The 22,272-nt window shown below is 39.9% G+C and overlaps 1 protein-coding gene across 5 annotated transcripts in view; it reads left to right on the top strand.

Annotated features, from left to right (window-relative positions):
* The window catches only part of STXBP6 (syntaxin binding protein 6), a 244,524-nt gene that overhangs the window by 30,228 nt on the left and 192,024 nt on the right, over nucleotides 1-22,272 (top strand). The window contains exons 1-2 of one of the 5 annotated variants that reach the window (XM_042989480.1): nucleotides 7,359-7,566; nucleotides 12,894-13,019. The exons of 3 other annotated variants lie outside the window; for them this stretch is intronic. The gene's annotated coding sequence lies outside the window, so the exon portion shown is untranslated. Of the gene's footprint in view, nucleotides 1-7,358; nucleotides 7,567-12,893; nucleotides 13,020-22,272 lie in introns of those variants that run through there. One more of the 5 variants, XM_015544689.2, reaches the window with a different exon arrangement.

The following is a 22,272-nucleotide window of genomic DNA, read 5'->3' as shown; positions in this document are numbered from 1 at the left end:
CTTGGTAGCTAAGAATCAACTGGTTTTCCCTACCCTTTGGAGACTTTTTAAACTTGGCTCAACCTAAAGCCTTCTGGTAATTCCACATGTTCCTGTGCCTTCCTTCCTCATTGTCTCCCTCTGCCTCTAAACTTCAGAGTCCTTAAAGAGCTGTCTGTGTCACTCACGTGCAGCCCAACACAGCACTCCTCTCCACCCAGGCTTCCTCGTCCCATGAAGGGGGGCTTTACTGGGGACTTGAAGACCCACGGTTCGTTTGACACACCACATCTTTCACCGGCTTTACTGGTTCTCGCCCTACTTCGTGTTCTTTCTCACTCAAACATCAAAGTTCTACCCACATTGGGGCAGCGGTGGGACAGGGACCCCTCACTAGGGACCTAACATCTAGCCAAATAAATACTGGTTATTTTCCAGGAATTCTGGTGAGTAAAAGATTTGTCTCATTACATGCATTTCAGCTCAGGCGCAACTATGCAAAGCCAGAGATACTAGTTTATACCCAACATCTAATTGACTACACCATTGATTATGCCACTACGGGAGTGTTTGTACTCCTAATAAATGTTTTACTGCTTACTCAGCATTATACGCTGTACATCTGGACAGCACTCACCTCAAATTTCCTTTATCTCCCTGATCCGCCAAACTCTTTCCTTCATTGTAAGGCTTATAACTTTGTTTTTACCTCTCATACCAATTCCCATGTATTTAGAGCCTGAAGCATGTGTGAATCCCATTCCACCTCTCCTTTCTTGCTCCTCAGACCTGAGAATATATTAATTTTTTCTGTTAAGCTTTGTGCCTTCCTAGGTTTGTTTTATGATTTCAGCTGTCCTTTTCATGCCCTGTTAGTAAAGTTCACAACCCAAGAGTTGTGCTATCAGGGATTAGCACAAACATGCTTAGCGTTTTCTTTAGAGTAAAAATTGTGTTTGGCATGCAAGTATTCTTTTTTTTTTTTTTAAGTTTATTTATTTTTGAGACAGAGCACAAGAGGGGAAGGAGCATACAGAAAGAGAGAGAGAGAGGGAGGGAGGGAGACACAGAATCCAAAGCAGGCTCCAGGCTCTGAACTGCCCCTACATAGCCTGACGTGGGGCTCGAACTCACGAACCGTGAGATCACGACCTGAGCAGATGTTAGACACTTAACCAACTGAGCCACCTAGGAGCCCCTGATGCACAAGTATTCTTAAGACTTGTGTTCCTTTCTCTAGAATGATGTGAATTTCTCCCAGTCTTTATTACTGGCACGGATTGTCTCAATGTCTTTTTCCCCAAAAGAGCCATAAGAGATTTGGTGTCATTGGAAACTAGATCCCCACACAAATTTTGGAAGGATCAGGAAGTCACTCTCCTTAATTCTGAGGATTGCCTAGGACCTCAGATACAGATTCTTTCCAGTTTCTAGGAGTTAGAACTTCGCTACCATTCATGATTGGCACAAACTAAAGGTTAGTAATCTAATTCCATCTTTGTTTTTTTTGTTTTTTGTTTTTCCCTAGAGGTAAAGTTAATTTCTGTTCTGGAGAAGATAGAAGAGATTTCGTACAGATCACAGTATTCACTGATGAGGCTAAAGAATTAGAAGTTTGTGACATCTTTTTTTCTTGGTGAAACAAGGGGGAAGAGCAGAACGAAAGTATATTAGGTACTAATAACAATAGTTGGTAGCATTTGTGGAGCATGTATGTGATACAGGTACCATGCAAACCATTTTTCATTTTTCATCTTAGTTATTACAACAACTCTGTGACTCTCCACTCTCATCTTTATTTTGCAAGTGAGAAACTTCTCATGCACAGAGAAGCTCAACAGCTTGTCCAAGGTCACACAGCTAATAAATGGCAGATCAGTGATTTTTTAACCTTGGCAATGCTGTCCGAAGCTCACACTCTTAGCTACAAGGTTGCATTGCCCTACACTGGGTCATTTTGACTTTCCCTCACTTTGAGTACAGCCTCCCACAATTACATATAAAGCACAGGAGAGGTGGCAGTTCAGCTTCTTTTTCCTGTTGTTTATTTAATAGCAAAGTTAAAAAACAAAAGGCAGCATGTAGTCTAAATCAAGATTAATTAGACCCATGTGGAAAACATAACCACTATCCATGCCAAATTTCCGGCATTTTTCCTTTTTCATGTTCAATTTTTTTTAAATTTTTTTTTAATGTTTATTTCTGAGACAGAGACAGAGCATGAGTGGGGGAGGGGCAGAGAGAGGGGGAGACACGGAACCTGAAGCAGGCTCCAGGCTCTGAGCTGTCAGCACAGACCCTGACGCGGGGCTCGAACTCACAAACTGTGAGATCATGACCTGGGCCGAAGTCAGTAGCTCAACCAACTGAGCCACCCAGGCGCCCCTCATGTTCAATTTTTAACAGTCACTGGTACACGTATTCTTCCACTTATTTTCCATGTGAAATAGCTGAAGCTAGCAGAGGGTGCTGAATTGTTGCCTATTTCTTGAAGACTCTTTGTCTGAGTGGAACTTCTTCTCTAAAAAAAAAATCCATTTTTGTTTGTGGGACACGTCTTTCTTTGGCTAACATGGTGTTAACAGGTGTAGAATCCTGGCATTAAACTGAACTTTCCTTTTTCTTTCTGAGCTGGCGGAAGGGAACAGGGTCAGGGTGATAGGCAGAGCATCAGGACAAAACCCCTCATAGGATCCCAGACGTCCCTGTTTGCCTCCACCTTCCTGCCCTTGAGGTTTTAGAAGAAACTTAAGGAGATCTCCTTGAGCTGGGTTATCCACTTGTGATTTAAAAAAAATAATAATAACAGTTTTCCTTTATTTTGTAGAGGAAAAAATTAAGAATATCTCCCCCTTGGGGTACCTGGGTGGCTCAGTCGGTTAAGTGTCCAACTTCGGCTCAGGTCATGATGTCACAGTTTGTGACTTCAAGCCCTGCATTGGGCTCTGTGCTGACAGCTTGGAGCCTGGAGCCTGCTTTGGATTCTGTGACTCCCTCTCTCTTCCCTCCGGCCCTCTCTGCCCACCCCCCCACCCCTGCCCCTGTTCACACCCTGTCTCTCTCTCAAAAATAAACAAAGATTTAAAAAAATTAAAAAGAATATCTCCCCTTTCCCAAATATAAAAAGGGTATTCTTTTTTTTATGTTTATTTATTTTTGAGAGAGAGAGAAACAGAGCATGAGCTGGGTTGGGACAGAGAGAGAGAGAGGAAGACACAGAATCTGAAGCAGGCTCCAGACTCTGAGCTGTCAACACAAAGCCCGACGTAGGGCTTGAACCCACGAACTGTAAGATCATGACCTGAGCTGAAGTTGGACGCTTACCACTGAGCCACTCAGGCGCCCCATAAAAATGGTATTCTTATATTGCTTTCATAATTTGATTTGAAAATTCCTCAACTGCTTTCAATATTTTCTTCATTATTATAATATTCTTCCTTTATCCCAGCCACAGAAAGGGTCATAGAAATATAACAAATAAAATACTATTATTTATAAATAGCTATCTCAGAGCTTTGATTTATGAGTGATGTAAAAAATAAAGTTTCTTAGTTTTCCTCCCACATTTAAAATAATATAGTAACTACAGAAACTTTGGACAATTCCAAGAAATAGGAGCAAAGAAAAGCAAACTCCCATAGTCCCTATACCCAGGGGGGAAAAAAAACCTCACTGTTTTCATATAGTTTCTTTTCTTGAAGAGTTCTTATACCTTTTTCTGTGTAAAGTTTTTATTTATATTTCTTAGGAATGGAATATAAACTTCCCTGGTATTTACCTGTGTAAGATAAATTACAGAGCTAACTGATAAATATTGGAAGTTCGATAGAACAAGGCACTGTAGTAATAGTAATTCTGTAAAATATCAGTAGTTGAAGTATGGCCAACTCTTAATAAAAGTTATCAAAATAACCCTTTGGGTTATGATCATACTGAAAATACAGTTTTGGTTCCTGCTCTGTCAGAAAGATGTCACTGGTTCAAGAGACAACTGGCTACCCCTACCGTGTCCCAGGTCATCTTACAGATCTTTGGCTGTCACCTCCCTGGATACGTAGCCAGTGCTCTGGACTTCTGGGTGCTTGAAAACAGAGCACCCAAGTCCTGCCATTGGGCATATCACGGAATTGCTGGAGAAGACAAGATGACATTTCTGCGGCTACTTTTATTTTTTTGGTATGGAACATTTAAAACCTACACAGAAGTAGAGAGAATATTATAATGGACCCCATGTGCCTTTCTTACAGTGTCAACAGTGATCAGTCTGTGGTCTTGCTTTGCCTAGACCCCAACCTCTAATTCCAGATCCTGGATTGTTATGAAACAGATCCCTGACATATTATTATTTCATTTGTAAGTATTTCTGAACACATCTCTGAAAGTAAGGACTGTTTTTTTCTTCTTTCAATACTATCATCATACTTGAAGAACTTCTCTGATAAAATTGAATATGGAATATCTAGTCAGTGTTCATTCATCTGTTTTCCTTATTTTTCTTTTCAGTTTGTATAAGGATCCAAATAAGGTCCATACATTCTGTTGGTTGACATGCCTCTTCAGTTCCTTTTACTCTATAGGCTCACCTTCCACTGTCTTTCCTTCCAATTTAGTTTTTGCCAAACGAGAGCATTTACTCTGCAAAGTTTCCCATAGTCTGGATTTTGCCGATTACATCCTATGGAGTTAAATGTTAAAAGTCCCTCTTTAACATATTCCTCTAGATACTGTATTTCTTGCAAACTGGTAGGTGCACCTGGAGGCTGAATCGAATTCTGTTTCCATATCTTGTCAATAATACTATAATAAGTGTGTTATGTACTCCCATCAGGAGGCGCTTAAATTAACATCAGTTCCCTGTGTGTGTGTGATATGTTGATATGTTCACAGTCAAGGGTGATCGTTTCCACCTAAATCCATCAATTCATTATGGGTTTCAAAGTCTTATTTCAATCATTTCTTCATTTGCCACCTAGGATACTTCTATAATGAGAAACTCCTGCTAATCAGCTGTTTGGTTATCCTGAGGTACAGTTGGCTCCATTAGCGAACTAATGAGTAGTATTCTCCAAAGGTAACCATTGAGAGAGACAGAGACACAGAGATGGGAAGAGGAAAGAGAAGTGTGTGATTCATTGAGAATTCATGAATTCAGGAGCGCCAGGGTGGCTCAGTCAGTTGAGCATCTGACTCTTGGTTTCAGCTGAGGTCATGACCTCATGGCTCGTGGGGTCGAGCCCTAGTCTGGCTCCATGCTGATGGCATGGAGCCTGCTTGGGATTTTCTCTCTCCCTCTCTCTCTCTGCCCCTCCCCCGCTCATGCTTTCTCCCCTCCCCCCCCCCCAAATAAATAAACTTAATTTAAAACATGAAAATAATTCATGAGTTCAAAAATATTAGTGTTTCAATCCATTCCAGTTCTTACTGATACTAAAATCATCTCACTTTTGACTAGTGGGAGCCCCTCTATGTTGGCTCCTGAATTTTTTTATGTGATTCACCTGCTTTAACAGCTTTCCTGCTTTTTACATGTTAAGGTATTCTAGGCTAGTGATTCTCAAAGTGTGATCTGAGGCTGCCTGGGGGTTCCTGAGACCCTATAAAGGGGTCCGTGAAGCCAAAACAATTTTCATAATAGGACTAAGATATTATTTACCTCTTTTACTCTCGTTTTCTCACATGTGTATACTGGAGTTTTCTAGAGACCACTGGTTGACTATGGAAATGTGTGTGTATATTTTTGTGTTTTCTAGAATTTTCTAAGATAAGCTCTTTGGAGTCTTCAATAATTTCTTAAAATATAAAGGGGTCCTAGGATCAGAAGACTTAAGAACTATTGTTCTAGGATCCTCTTTACATTTCTTACCACGTTCACAGACTCACTGGTGCCCTTATAAATTAGCTTCCTTTTTTTTTCAGCTTTATTTTTATGTGTGAGTGATCTGCCCCAAGTAGCAAAACCAGAATTTGAATGTAGATGTTTATGCAGTATTTCCGTCCATAAAATAGAATCACTGCTGTCCAAAAATTTATGATTAATTAATGCTTAGAAGCTGTAAACACTGCATGCTATGCTAGACGTGTACATTTTAGGGGCCACCAAGTAAAATTAGCTGTTCTTTTTCTCAAGTGGAATGGCCCTCCAAAAGGGAAAAACAGATGTTGAGACAGGATGAGTGGTTGCTATAGCTCCATGGTATAATGAGAAACAATGCATTGAATAGTTGTTTTTCTGGTCACAGTAGGGAAATTCAAGATGCAGCAGTAACACATTAGAGTGCTAACTTTTGAAGATTTCAGCCATCCGGAGAAAAGCCTGCTTGGCATGTGGAATTCAGTAGTTCATGCGTTTCCCACTTATTTCTGAACCCAAGATCCAAATGACTGCTTGACCATGTAGCTCAGAAATATTTTTTCATCTTGCAGTTAATTGAACCAAATCCTGCAAGAAAGTATCTTGCAGTTTTCAAAGCTGAATAATAGTGCCTTAAGCCTGGGATTCTCATTTTCCCCTCACTGAATAGTATACATATATCTAAAAGATGGTTACTTGAAACCACTGGATTTCATGGTTCTTGGTCCTCAGGGGGATCTTTATTTTGTTTCACTCTGTTGAGCTGAACTTGGTAACTTGTCCTTTGTTCACCATTGCCAATAACTGTAGCTTCTCTTCAGTACTGAACATTATAACTCACTTCCCAGGCACATGGAAGAATTTCCACCAGAAGAAAAAGACGTGTGCTTTCAAACCAAATGGGCTTGGCTTTCTGAAATTAGCAGCCTTACGTAATGGACTTGAGTATTTACAAATGTAAGAAACACCTGACAACCTCAGGTGCCATCTGGAAAAGTGTCATCATATAGGAAGCTTGGATCAGAGCCCACATCACCATTCAGGTGCTTCATAATTACTTTGTGGTTTAGTGTGGGAGTGAGGCAAAGAATATGTCAAGGGTTTCAGAGCTCTTAGTAAAAGATAGATATCTTTGTCAGAGTAGATATTAAATACTAAATAAGTCTGCGTTTATGAGCAAATTTATTTTTCACTGGAGCCTTGTTCTTTTTCTCAACATTAAGTGTGTCACAGTGAAATGATTTAAATATGTGCTTCAGGTGACTTGTTGCATTTAGATTTATGTATTTGGAAAGTCAGATGCCTGGGCTTTTCTAGCAAGCCAGCTCATGTTTTAGAATACATGGAAGTCAGTATGGAGTGGAAGGGTAGTCTTTCATGAGGATGGCACTACAGTTGGTCTTGTCGAATTTTATCTTCTTTTGTGTCACTGACCAAACCGCAAAAAAAAAAAAAAAAAAAAAAAAAAAAAAGTTTCATGTTAAATTCACTAAACAGACCGACTTTGTGTGGAAAGCATGCAGTGTATAATGATGTGAGCCTTGAACTTATGGCTGGGGAATGCCAGGAATCTGGGGTTCTGGTGTCACTGAGGAAAATGACCCCGCCTCTGTGTGCCTTGGCTTCCTGTTGAGAAAGTTCTGCTCTTCATAAGAGCTCTGAAGGACTAGGAGGAAGGTGCTTTATGTGTGGAGTTTTCCATAAAATGCAGTCCTAACTGAAAGGCTGGGTTAAAGGTAGGTCAATGCTTTATAAAAACATCTTTTATGTATATGTGAACTATTTATTAGTTTATGTCTCACCTATTTATTTACTTAGGTATGAAGTCGCCCCAGGCAATTTGAATTCTAATTTAAAATTCAGGTTTTGTTCACTTAATTCCCTTCTTTTTCTTAAGGGCAAAGAATATAAAGGCCTGGGAAATAGAAATTGGAATTGATTTTAATTGCCTGAATAAGTTTACCAGAAAAAAAGTTTTATCAAAGTGAAAATGAGGTCCAGATTATTTTTGTTCTTCCTCTGTATCTAATAGCAGGCAATTTTGGAGTATTCCATAAATCTCTTAAAAGTCTAAGTGAGAGTATCCATCACGAAGTGAGCCATGACTTAACAACTCTTTGTGACAATTGCCTTGGATAAAAATCTCTGTGATGAGAACTCACAATTCCAGGAATACATTTGGAGGTGGAATCAATTACATAGATGATTCCCAAAAGGATATGAAGCTATTTTAGAATATCTCAGAAACTCTGAAAGCCTCTTCCCAGCTTTGCCAAATCTCAGTGAGCCACTGCTGGGAGCAGTTGTGTTTTGTTCCTTTCAGAATTACTACCCAGCTGAAGTTAGGCTGCTGTGGAGATTGGGAACAATAGCCTGTTAGAATAGCCTTTCTCTTTGGAGAGTGCCGCTCTTTCTAGAAAAGATAAATTACGGCATTGCATGATTTGTAGTTCATACAGTAGCAGTCACTACTACGTGGTTTAGAACCATGACACGTACAAATTTCTGGTAGTTTACTTTGGTTCTAAATGGAAAGGATTTGTGTGTGTGTGTGTGTGTGTGTGTGTGTGTGTGTGTGTGTGTGTGAGATATCATTTTGCCTGAAGAAGCTACATATGGGTGCTTTGGAGTCTAGGAACATTTTCCACTGAAAATGTACACTGCTTAGCTGAGGGTCAGAGCCAAGTGGGAGTGAGTTTTGAAGGAACAAGCACAATGTGACCATACTCTCTTCCTCGGTTGGTGGGAGTGGACATGTTGGGTCTCTGCTTCACTAAGGGAGGAGAGCTTTTCTCTGCGTTTAAATATGCTACACGATACTGTGGAACCTGACTTAGGTCTGGGGACTTAGGTCTGGGAAAGAAGTATGTTTTGATTATTTATTATATAGTTTAGTGTAATCTGTATGATTCTTCTCTCACTTTTACTTTGAGAGACAAGTAGGAAAATGGAAAAGCAAAGAACTCAGGTGGTCTGCAAATGAGAGTAAGAGAAAAACATCTCTAGGAAATCAAATAAGATCTGAAGATGTATGTTGAAGTTTTCAGAACTTCAAATACTAAAACCCAGGGATCAAGAATTCTCCACTTATAGAACGACTTTGAAATTTTATTTTTTCATTGCTGCCTGCCTTCACTTGATATGTTGTAAAATTTTATAGTTGTGTGAAGTTATTCAAAATCAAAACAAAATAAGTTAAGTAGAAATGATCTTAGCTATCATCCAGTCCATCTGTCGTATGCTGCTGATGAAGCCAGTAACTTGCTGTGAAAGTTTTTAGTCTCAGAACTTTCCATGCCCAGCTCTGGCTTTAATGCATAATACATACTGGCTGGCTAGTGGGCTGACTGGAGTAATACTTACTAAAAACCAACCAACCAACCAACCAAAAAACCTTGAAGCAAACCCTGTGGCCAGAGTACATTTGAAGAAAGTCTTGGTGGAAAGGTCGAGAAGTATGATGGAAAGTGTTTGAATGGCTCTTTGGGGATTTAAAAACTTTGCCATTCTTCCATGAGTTGTTAAATCCTAATGTCTACTATTCCAGAAACTTCTTATGTGTAAATGTTCTGTATGTATAAAAACTTTTGTTGTGTAAAATATCTTTTTGTGACACATTCTCAAGCTCGTAGTATCTTTCACCATTACTTTGGGAGTACTGTTTAATTACTATTTGAGAATCAACAGAAGAATGAATGAATGAGATCATTATTGCCATTTAGAGACTGTTCTCCATATGCCAAAAATTAAAAAAAAAAAACATGGATTTTAAAGTTCCATCAAACAGTAGCTTAGCAAATCAGTGACATTTCAATGGTTTATTTTAGCTTTCCACTTACTTGTATTAATGTCTTTCAATAGAATTTTAAACACTTTTTCTTAGTTACATATCACATGCATTTATATAATATATAGTCATATACTATATAATTGTTATATAATATATATTATTAAAGTGGTTTTATATTCTGTGTATTATTAATTATTATTGAGGAATAATTGACATTAACATTATATTAGTTTCAGGTGTACAACATAATGATTGGGTATTTTTATATATTACACAGTGATCACCACAGTAAGTCTAATTGACATTCATCACCATACATAGTTACAAAATTTTTTTTCTTGTGATGAGAATTTTTAAGATCAACCCTTTTAGCAACTTTCAAATATGTAATACAGTATTATTAACTGTAGTCACCATGCTGTACATTACAACCCTGTGACCTACTTATTTTATAACTGCAAGTTCTACCCTTTGACCTTCTTCACTCATTTTGCTTCTCCCCATCCCCATGGATGTGTCTATGAGCTGTATCTATGAGCTTGATGTTTTTTGTTTCTTTGGTTTTGTTTGTTTAATTTTTTAAAGTTTCTTTTTATTTATTTTGAGAGAAAGATAGCAAATTGAGGGGGGGCAGAGAGAGAGAGGGAGAGAGAATCCCAAACAGGCTCTATGTTGTCAGCACAGAACCCAACGTGGGGCTCGAACTCACAAACCGTGAGGTCATGACCTGAGCCAAAATCAAGAATTGGACACTTAGCCAACTGAGCCACCCAGCTGCCCCCTGTTTGGTTGTTTCCCTGTTCAGATTTCACATATAAGTGAGATCATATGGTGTTTGTCTTTATCTGTTTGTTTCACTTAGCATAATTCCCTCAAGGTCCATTCGTGTTGTCACAAATGGCAAGATTTTTTTCTTTTTGTGGCTTAATAGTATATCATTGTATATTTTCTTTATTAATGTATCTACTGATGAACACTTAATCAAAAAAATTGTAAATAATCAAAAAAAATTTTTTTAATGTTTATTTATTTTTGAGAGAGAGAGAGAGAGAAAGAGAGAGAGAGACAGAGTGCGAGCAGGGCAGGGGCAGAGAGAGAAGGAGACAGCATGCTCCAGGCTCTGAGCTGCCGGTACAGAGCCCAATGCAGGGCTCGAACCGACGAAGTGTGAGATCATGACCTGAGCCGAAGTCGGATGCTCAACCGACTGAACCACCCATGCGCCCCTATTGTAAATAATTTTGACTATTTTTTTAAAATATAATTTATTGTCAAGTTGGCTAACATACAGTGTATACAGTGTGCTCTCGGTTTTGGGGGTAGATTCCTGTGATTCATCGCTTACATACAATACCCAGTGCTCCTCTCAACAGGTGCCCTTCTCAGTGCCCATCACCCATTTTCCCTTCTCCCTTGCCCCCCCCCCCACATCAACCCTTGGTTTGTTCTCTGTATTTAACTGTGTCTTATAGTTTGTCTCCCTCCCTCTCTGTAACTATTTTTTTCCCCTTCTCTTCCCCCATGGTCTTCTGTTAAGTTTCTCAAGTTCTAAATATGAGTGAAAACATATGATATCTGTCTTTCTCTGACTGACTTATTTCACTTAGCATAATATCCTCCAGTTCTATCCACATTGCTGCAAATGGCAGGATTTCATTCTTTCTCATTGCCAAGTAGTAAGTATTCCATTGTATATATAAACCACATCTTCTTTATCCATTGATCAGTTGATGGACATTTAGGCTCTTTCCATAATTTGGCTATTGTTGATAGTGCTGCTATAAACATTGGGATACATGTGCCCCTATGAATCATCACGCCTGTATCCTTTGGATAAATTCCTAGTAGTGCTATTGCTGGGTCGCAGGGTAGTTCTATTTTTAACTTTTTGAGGAACCTCCATACTGTTTTCCAGAGCGGCTGCAAGAGTTTGCATCCCCACCAACAGTACGAGAGGGTTCCCATTTCTCCACATCCTTGCCAGCATCTGTTGTTTCCTGAACTGTTCATTTCAGCCACTCTGACCGGTGTGAGGTGGTATCTCAGTGTAGCTTTGATTTTTATTTCTCTGGTGATGAATGATGTTGAGCATCTTTTCATGTGTCTGCTGGCCATCTGGATGTCTTCTTTGGAGAAGTGGCTATTCTGCCCATTTCTTCACTGGATTATTTGTTTTTTAGGTGTTGTGTTTGGTAAGTCCTTTGTAGATTTTGGATATTAACCCTTTATCTGCTATGTCATTTGCAGATATCTTTTCCCATTCTGTTGGTTGCCTTTAAGTTTTGTTGATTGTTTCCTTTGCAGTGCAGAAGCTTTTTATCTTGATGAGGTCCCAATAGTTCACTTTTGCTTTTAATTCCCTTGCCTTTTTATGAAGGAAATTGAAGAAGACACAAAGAAATGTAAAAACATTCCATGCTCATGGATTGGAAGAATAAATGTTGTGAAAATGTCAATACTGCCCAAAGCAGTCTACACATTCAATGCAATCCCAATCCAAATTGCACCAGCATTCTTCTCAAAGCTAGAACAAACAATCCTAAAATTTGTATGGAACCACAAAAGACCCCAAATAGCCAAAGTAATGTTGAAAAAGAAAACCAAAGCGGGAGGCATCACATCCCAGACTTTAGCTTCTACTACAAAGCTGTAATCATCAAGACAGTATGGTATTGGCACAAAAACAGACACATAGACCAATGGAATAGAATAGAGACCCCAGAATTGGACCCACAAATGTATGGCCAACTAATCTTTGACAAAGCAAGAAAGAGTATCCAATGGAAAAAAGATAGTCTCTTTAGCAAATGGTGCTGAGAGAACTGGACAGCAACATGCAGAAGAATGAAATTAGATCACTTTCTTACGCCATATACAAAAATAAACTCAGAATGACTGAAAGACCTAAATTGTGAGACAGGAAACCATCAAAACCCTAGAGGAGAAAGTTTTGACTATTTAAAACATTGGGGTGAAGATACCTTTTTGAGTTAGTGTTTTCATTTTCTTCAGGTATGCCCAGAAGTGGAATTGCTAGATCATATGGTAGTTCGAGTTTTAATTTCTTGAGGAACCTCCATATTGTTTTCTGTAACAATCGGTGATTTCCTAACAATGTAAAGTAATGTGTCTTATCACAAAGCTGAGAATTTTAATTTGAACCATTTTTTTTCTTTTTAAATGAATTGTGGCTATTTCCCATAGGGAGAGTTGGGTCTAGGGTCTGATCGTTTTGTTCACGTGGGGCTCAGGCAAATTTGTTTCTGTAACCAGGAATTTCTCATTCCCTGTCTGGCTTCATGTCTTGGGTGCTGGTTCTGGCTCCATGGACAAGACTCTGGAGTAGAGAGGGAGCCAGGCCTGCAGATGTGGTTCTTGTTTGGTGAAAGGCTGCCAAAGGTGAGTCCAACCCTGAAGATTCCTTTCTCATTTTCCTTGGGGACTTAAGATGACATGACTATTACTTGAGTTTCTAGAAGTCCTGCTCTATGACATAAAAAGTGGCTTATCTGTGAGACCTTGTTTTTGAGATGTTCTGACTATTTAAAAAAGAATGTGAATATTCTGAAGCATTGCAGGGCTAATTTGTTTTGCAGCTAATATCTTTAGGTTTAGAGGAAAGAATCCCAGTATCTTCTTCATTTCATCCCTTCCCTCCACAGATGTCAAGTGAGCACTTCTCACATAGCAGGCCCTATGCGGTGTGCTAGACAACTTGAGCATAGTTCCCTGCCCTCACAGGGCTTCCAGTGGAGGAGACAGGCACACACAGAAGTTAAATCTGTCAGATGGTGATAGGATCTATGAAGGAAGTTAAAACAGGGATGGGGGACAGGAAGTGTGCGAAGGGGTGAGGGATCCATATTAGGACCTAGGGTCCTGTGCTACTTATGGTGACTATTGGGGCCCATAGGCATGAAATAGCACAGTCATTTATACATTGTGGCTTATCGTGCTGTCATGGTCACTGCCAGCATTGTCACTGACACAGCCAGAATGTACCTACCCACACCTATTAGCCAGGGTGTGTACAGAATGAGTCAGACAGCTGAGTGTCCTTCTGTGGACACATGCAGAGGAATTATTAATGACAAAACCATAAAATGACTGTATTCATTCAGCAAATGTTTACTGAATGATGTATATACAAGGCATTGCGGAGGGCAGTAAGACCCATCACCTGTACCTTTCCAGAAGAGCATATAATCTAGCATAATTGTGTGTGCTAGGTCATTTACACGTTGATGATGTAACATTTGAGGTGAACTGTGAAAGGTCCACAGCATGTGCTGGTTTGTCACTTTGCTGAGGCATGGTTTTCTGTCAGGTCTTCCGGGAGGCGGGTGTGGTGTACTAGCCAGGAGTGTGTTAGGCGAGTGCACTGTGTCCACATTCCAGCAGAGTGTAGTTTCTACCCATTGATCAATGTGTAAAATGCCTCTGAAGTGAAATATGCTTTCTTCGTGAAGGATCGCTCTCAGAAGGAAGCCAGTTTCAGGTGCTGGTGTTCGACATGATGGTTCTTAGCCAGAAAATGGAATCATTTAGGGTCTCAAGGACCTACTTAGCATTTTCCAACCTTTCTGAGGAATTCACATGCTGCGCTTGTCATCTTGGAGATGAACCCCGTATGAGCCTACTATTTGGGTGAATCCTGATAAGGGGCCTAATTGGAAGTGTGGACATGGGAGAGGTTATCTCCTTTGTCTGGAGGTGACTATCTTGGAGGAAGCTACTTCAGGAGCTGCTTCATCTGGGCCTTAATATCAGGTTCTTTCCTTTCCTTTAGAAAGGAAGGATCAGGCATCTTTATGTAAAAATCCCGGCCATTTATTATATAGATGGGATCAAAAGTTTACTGTGTAAAAATATGTATACTACTACATAGAAAGTATGTGTGTGTGTACACATATATAAAATACTATATAAAAACATATATATAGTACTATATAGAAACATCCATGGTAAAATCTTGGATTGTGAGTAACTTGTTCTGTGAGTGTTCTGCAAGACAAGCAAACATTATATACAAGTGCTTTGGATTATAATGTTTCTGGAATGCATTATGCTTACAAACCAAGGTTTTACTGTATATAATACACAGTAAAGAGAAAGCTTGGAAGAGGAAGGAAAAGCCACAAAATACAGTAGCAGAGGCTGTTGGCCACCCACCAGAACCCACGATTTCTTTTTCCCAAGTCCACAGTGAGAATACATCTTCCAGCCTCCCTTGCACTTGTGTGCAGCCATCTGACTGAATTCCAGCCAGTAGAACGACCATGATGCAGATGGCAGAGCCCATCAGCCTCAATCCGTGTTTCAGCGTGAGGAAGATGAACGCCTCATCCTTCTCCATCATGGAAGCCAGATACAAAGTTCTGAGGTGTTAGCACCATTATACATTTTTGGGTCTATTTCAGCAGGAAGTAGTCTTCCCTAACTAATCCCAGCACTCTGTGTGGTAAATGAGAAAGGCAGACTCCAGGTTCAGTGTCTAGATCTTACTTCCCTGGGGATACTGGACCCAGTTGTTTCACGCAAATGGCAGAATCCACACTCTTGGAGGAGGGTTGTTATTGTGCTTGTAGGTTCCTGCTGTGCATTTATTACTGCACCTGCTGCTCCTTGCTGTACCCACAACAGCTCAGGGCAGCGTCCAGGGAATGCTAGGTAATCCCTGATTTTTCTTCTTCCTTTCTTCTTCTCAAATATTTTAGTGCCTGCCTTGTGCTAGGTGCTACTGGGGATACCTAGAAATGAAAGAAGCATGAACTGTAACCTCAGAGAGCCAACAAGTCTAGCTGCCCAGACTGTTTCAAACGGGGCTGTCAGCTGGAGGTAACAAAAAACCCAAGAGGAATTGTTTAAACAATAAGTGATTTTTTCAAGAGCTGAGAGGTACATAGACTTTAAGTGTTGTTCCTCTATGATTCTTTTTTTTTTTTTTCTTAATTCAAGTTAGTTAGCATACAGTGTAGTATTGGTTTCAGGAGTAGAATTTAGTGATTCATCCCTTACATACAACACGCAGTGAATCCAATAGGATTGATCCCTGAAATTTACTTTAAGTAGTCAACCGCAAAAGTCCAGTGAACCATCCACCTAGAATTGCCTTCCTCTCTCCTCATGTCTTTAATTCTAATATGGAACAGTTATCAGGTGTTGCAGATTGCCCAGAGCAAGTTACTGGATGCCTTTTTCCCCTTGAATTCCGTTGAGCTGGGCCCACAGTGGAAGAATCCAAGTAGTTACTTTACTGAGTATTTCGAATGGTAGTGAGATGAGGAGATTAGTGTCTGTAACCCGAGAAAATCCTGTTCAACTGTATTTTAGTTTCAGAAGATTCAATAGCTCCCTTCATCTAGCCTAGCACTGCATTTCAAGCTGGAATTTGAAGATCAGCTGCTTTCTTCCTCTTTAGCTGATCATCAGTCTCCCTTTTCGATTTGCTCTGTTACTCTCTTTTGTCCTTGTTACTGTCTTCCTTCTGAGATGGTCTACTCCTTAGATGTAGGTACCACACTTCGGTTATCTTTGTATTCTTTTCCCTAGTCTCTTACCCAAGAGCATAGCACAGTGCTTTATATATTATGTATGTCTCAATAAATGTTTAATTTATTTCATTGTTTTTATTAATGAATTGATTAGTTAGATTTCTTGCATTGGAAGAACTTCTTGAACTAGCTTCGTGCTTGGTGAATAGCTCTTCCCATGGCTAACATCACTTCCTGATGCCATTGTATTGCTATCAATTCTTGTGATGTTTCATCTTGTTGAACTTAGTGACACTGGCCTGGCCTTAGCCAGTAACAGGACTCATCCAGCGTGAGGTTTAAAAAAGGGAAAGTGGTGGCATGGTAAATGTTTACTGTGTGAGTATAGTAGGCTGTGTCTTGTACTTGTAGGGCTCATGTCTGGTGGATGACACTGAACCACATTCCTATGATTTCTTGGCAACAGAGTCATCTCATGTGACATGTACTCTATTGCTCAGTTTAATAAGAGAATGACAGATTAATCTTGTTCTGCCTGGTGGCTAGGTTTGTATCTTAGGTCTTATTTGACTCACTGTAGGTTCTAGAAATTCTTTGTAAAGAGACTCACACACATCCGTAGCTAGGCTTATTTCTCCTTATAAAATTACCACTGAAATCTTTCCCTCTGGGATTTGTCATATTCCATTGTAAAAGCACCTTTCTAAAAAATTTTTTTAACGTCTATTTTTGAGAGAGACAGAGTGTGAGTGGGGGAGGGGCAGAGAGAGAGACAGAGACAGAGTCCAAAGCTGAGCTGTCAGCACAGAGCCTGACGCAGGGCTTGAACCCAGGAACTGAGATCATAACCTGAGCCTAAGCCAGATGCTCAACCAACTGAGAATGCCAGGTGCCCCTAGAGAATCCCGAGCAGGCTCCACACTGACAGTGCAGAGCCCGATGCGGGACTCAAACTCACGAACCATGAGATCGCAACCTGAGCCATAGTCGGATGCTTAACCAACTGAGCAAACCAGGAACCCCCAAAAGCACATGTTAATAGTTGCAACAGAACAGAAAGGTGACTTAACAGGATTTAGGACACTACAGGCCAGGAAAGAAGGTGCTTTACAGGAAGAGTGCTCCACTCTTCTTTGTGATTAGGGGCACATCTATTCCTTTGATCAGCAGGAATTATGGGAATTATGGGATTATGTCGGTGTTTCCTTCATTTTTAGAGTTAATGCCTGGTCTTCCCCATCCCCACCACCTGAGAGGTGACTTTGAAAGAAGCTGGCTGGTGCTTTTCTCTGATCTTGCTCTTCTCACCTCTTTTGTCAGTTCATGAATCTTTTGTCAGAAGATCATCTCCACATCTCTGGTTATTTGGCTTTCACACTTAAGAATCTATGATATGAATATTTCCATGCTGACTTACTTGTTTTTTAAGTTTGATTGCCTTTGTGAAGACAGGGGAACTGTTGTTTCTTTAACAGGACTTAGAAAACTGGAAGAACTCAACTGTGTAGAATTTCCTGTCATAAGTTAACCTTAAAAAGTTTTTAAGTATTTATGCTGGAAATGTGGAGCTTATTATCTTCTCCCAAAGTAATTTGTGATCATTAACAGTGAAGGAGTTAAATTTTCCTGCATCTCCATTCATTGGACTAAATTACATTATAGTGGCCTAAAAGTATTGGCCCAGTTTCATCTGGTTCCAGGAAATAGTTTTAGAGAATATCCTCACCAAGTATCGATAATTTGGGTTCCAAGAAAAGCAACTAGTTTGTAATCTGAATAGTTTAGTGGTCTCTGTAACCTTGACTGGTGTCGTGAGCCCACCTTTCATAGTGGCTTAAGTGATGTTGTTGCAAGTGGTAGCCTGGGAAAATAACTAGTGACTCTGTGTACATTTTAGACCCAAGACCTAGCAGAAGGCGCATCTTTGAAGAGGGAATAATGATGAATACATTCAAGAAGACATTTGATTGTGGTAGATAATGCTACCTTCTGCCTAAAGTGTAGTCACTGTGGTGGAAAAATACCATAAATCATTATTCTAAAGGCCTACTTCCCTCACTTCTTGTCAACTGATGCAACATGTGCCACATTCAACATAAAATTATAAGGAATGCCAAAAGGCAAGAAAAAGCACAGTCTGGAGAAACAAAGTAACAAGCAAAAACCAGACTCTGATATAACAGAGATGGTGTAATTATCAGGCAAGGAATTTAAAAGAAGTATGATATGTGAAGGGCTCTAATGGAAAAAGTTTAAAACCTGCAAGAACAGATGGGCAATGTTAACAGAGAGATTGGAACTCTACGAATCAAAAGGGAATGCTAGAAATCAAAAACATAGTAAGAGAAATGAAGGATGCCTTTGATGGACTCACGAATAGACTTGACACTGCCAAAACAGGAATCCGTGCACTTGAAGCTCAATCAGTAGAAACTTGCCAAACTGAAATGCAAAGAGAAAAAATAATTAAACTAAACAGAGCATCCAAAGTCTGTGGGACAATATACAAAATTGTAGCATATGTGTAGTTGGAATGCCAGAAGGAGAAGAGAGAAGGGAAAAGAAATATTTGAAATAATAATGGTTGAAAACTCTGCAAAACCAATGACTGACACCAAACCACAGATCCAGGAGACTCAGTGATAAATACCTGAGCGTTTTTTTTTTTTCCCTGACACCAAATATGTGATTTTTTTTTCACACCAATTCTCTAGTTCTCTGATAGCAACTGAGTGTCCACCAATTCAGTTCAATTCTGACACCAGTTCCTGGAGTTAACTTAGACCCCACAGGTTAAGTGTTCAGTCCCACAAGACTGTCCCCACTTCAGATGGCAGCCACAAATAGGGTGCTCAGGCTACCCACGTTTCTGCCCAGCCAACTACAGATTTGGAGAGTCCCATGACCCCTCTCCCCTAGGTTGTTCACAGAACTCAGGAAAGTACTTTACTTACAATTACTACTTTATTATAAAGGATACAACTCAGGCTTGACAAGATGGAAGAGATGCACAGGGCAAGGTGTGCAGATGAGTCCAGGATACCTACCACAAAACTCGCATGCCCTCTCCAGGAGCACCACCCTCCCAGCACGTCCACCTGGTCACCAACCTGGAAGTTTTCTGAATCCCATTGTTTAGGAGCTTTTATGGGGATTTCATTGCATAGGCATGATTGACTAAATCATTGGCCATTGGTGATTCACGTCAGTCTTTAACCCTTCTCATCCTTGGGGGTGAGGGAGTAGAGTGCTGAAAGTTCCAATCCTCTGATCATGCCTTAGTCTTTCTGGCAACCATCCCAAATCCTAAACCTTTGTAGGGGTCCACAGGAGTTACCTCATTAGCATAAGCTCAGGTGGTGTTGAAAGAGGCTTGTTATGAATAACAAGACACTGCTATAACTCAAGAAATTCCCAGAGTTTTTGGAGTTCTGGGCTAGGAACCTGGGACAGAGACCAAATAAGTATTTCCCATTTTACCACAGTACTCTGCCTACCACCCCAAACCACAGTTGGGCCTATCTTACTCATAGTGCAGAAAAACAAAGAAAAAGAAGATCATGAGAGAAGTCAGAAGAGAAGAACACCTTACCTTTCGAGGAACGAGTAAAACAATTACAGTGGCTTGCTCACCAGGATCCATGCAGGCAAGATGAGAATGGCATGAAATCTTTAGTTTGTTGAGAGAAAAGAACTTTCTCATTATAACCAACAATATTTACTGAGTATCTGTGCTATCATCTGGTATATAAAAAGACTAAAACACAAATGCTGCCCTGAAGGAGCTCACAAGTGGGCTAAGAGAGAAGCAAATGGGATGTACAAGATATGGTATTTAGTGGGTAAGAATAAGATGTTATAGCAATCCAAAGGGATTAGATAGGTAAGGTGGGGTGCTCCAAGGAGGTGACATTTTAGATTCCAGAATGCCTCCTTTCTCCACGTCCTACCATTTACCCAACAGGACTCCAGATTGTAGCCGAAAGACACACACAGACACTGTCCAGGAGCAGGACCTGGGAGAGCCCAAAGGCAAGAGGGAAGGCAAAAGCAGCACACTAGAGGAATCTGTAGCCTCTGGTACAGCTGGCACAGCTACAGCAAGTCGTGAACAGAGCCCAACTCTCCACAGAGAGAATACCATTCTGTGAATGGATCTGCGAAGAGAACGGTGACTTAGGTGCTAGGACAAACATGCTACTGTGTTAGCTTGTTTTAGGCACAGGTTACAAATTTTTCTCTGCTTTTTAATCTCTGAAGACATCACCATACAAGCCTGATATAATTTCTTTAAAGTTTTGTTGAATATACTTATAAAAAAAATTTTTTTTTAGACCTCAGGATGGGTTAGGCCCTGGCGGTTTATGGTCCGTGATTTGGTAGCTATCAGGGAAGGATGTGAAGCTCTTTTTCTGTCTTGTAACAACAGACTACTTGAACGTCTCTCTCAGCATCTGCCTTTAATGATTAGATTCTTCTCAGCAAGGACTTAAGTGATTAATGGACTGGATAGAATGTAAGGAGACTTAAGTTCCCTGCCTTAGAATAAGTTACCACCAACACACGAGATGAATAAAGATTCACACACAAAGGACATTTTGATTGTATGATTTGGGGAGTTATTAATTACGAAAGTAATCACACCGCCTTTCATGTAATACATAACTTAAGTGGGTTCATGTTCACTGTGTAAGAACAAGGAGAATATATAACTGTGTTTAAAAGCATTTTTTGGTCTCTCCCAAAGGCAGTAATGTTATTGCCAGTTCTTGGAAGTGGCCAAAGATGAGCTTCTTATCTCTTGAATATTGAAGACAGTCATTTCAAGGATCATTCTTTGAATTTTTAGGTATGATAAAATAGTATTACTCCAAAATGTTTTCCAATAAAAAACAAAAACCATAAAAAGGCAACTCTTTTGAAGGCAGGGGTTGGATCTTAGCAATGTTTGCTTCATCAGTATCTGCCATGCCTGTAGTAGGCGTTTAATAAATTCAAATTTTTTAGGAAACAATCAGAAAAACTAAAAGGCAACTGACAGAATGGGAGAAGATATTTGCAAATGACATATCAGATAAAGGGTTAGTATCCAAAATCTATAAAGAACTGATCAAACTCAACACCCAAAAAACAAATAATCCAGTGAAGAAATGGGCAAAAGACATGAATAGACAGTTCTCCAAAGAAGACATCCAGATGGCCAAATGACACATGAAAAAATGCTCAACATCACTCATCGTCAGGGAAATACACGTCAAAAACACCGTGAGATACCACCTTACACCTGTCAGAATGGATAACATTAACAACTCAGACAACAACAAATGTTGGCGAGGATGCGGAGAAAGAAGATCTCTTTTGCATTGCTGGTGGGAATGCATGCTGGTGCAGCCACTCTGGAAAACAGTATGGAGGTTTCTCAAAAAAACTAAAAATAAAACTACCCTACAACCCAGCAATTGCACTACTAGGCATTTATCCACGAGATACAGGTGTGCTATTTTGATGGGACACAAGCACCCCCATGTTTATAGCAGCACTCTCAACAATAGCCAAAGTATGGAAAGAGCCCAAACGTCCATCAATGGATGAATGGATGAAGAAAAGGTGGTATATATATACAATGGAGTATTACTCGGCAATCAAAAAGAATGAAATTTTGCCATTTGCAACTACGTGGATGGAACTGGAGGGTGTTATGCTAAGTGAAATTAGTCATAGAAAGACAAAAATCATATGACTTCACTCATGAGGACGTTAAAAGGCAAAACAGATGAACATAAGGGAAGGGAAACAAAAATAATATAAAAACAGGGAGGGGGACAAAACAGAAGAGACTCATAAATATGGAGAACAAACAGAGTTACTGGAGGGGGTGTGGGAAGGGAGATGGGCTAAATGGATAAGGAGCACTAAGGAATCTACTCCTGAAAACCATTGGTTACACTATATGCTAACTAAATTGTATGTAAATTTTTAAAAATAAAAAATAAAATTTAAAAAATAATAAAATTGGGGCACCTGGATGGCTCAGTTGGTTAAGTGTCCGACTTCAGCTCAGGTCATGATCTCGTGGTTTGTGAGTTCAAGCCCCACGTTGGGCTCTATGCTGACAGCTCAGAGCCTGGAGCCTGCTTCAAACTCTGTGTCTCCTCCTC

Source organism: Panthera tigris, chromosome B3 (assembly GCF_018350195.1).
Source record: "Panthera tigris isolate Pti1 chromosome B3, P.tigris_Pti1_mat1.1, whole genome shotgun sequence".
Taxonomy (NCBI): Eukaryota; Metazoa; Chordata; class Mammalia; order Carnivora; family Felidae; genus Panthera; species Panthera tigris.
Note: the sequence above shows the minus strand (reverse complement) of the source record. Positions and strands in the feature narration are given on the sequence as shown.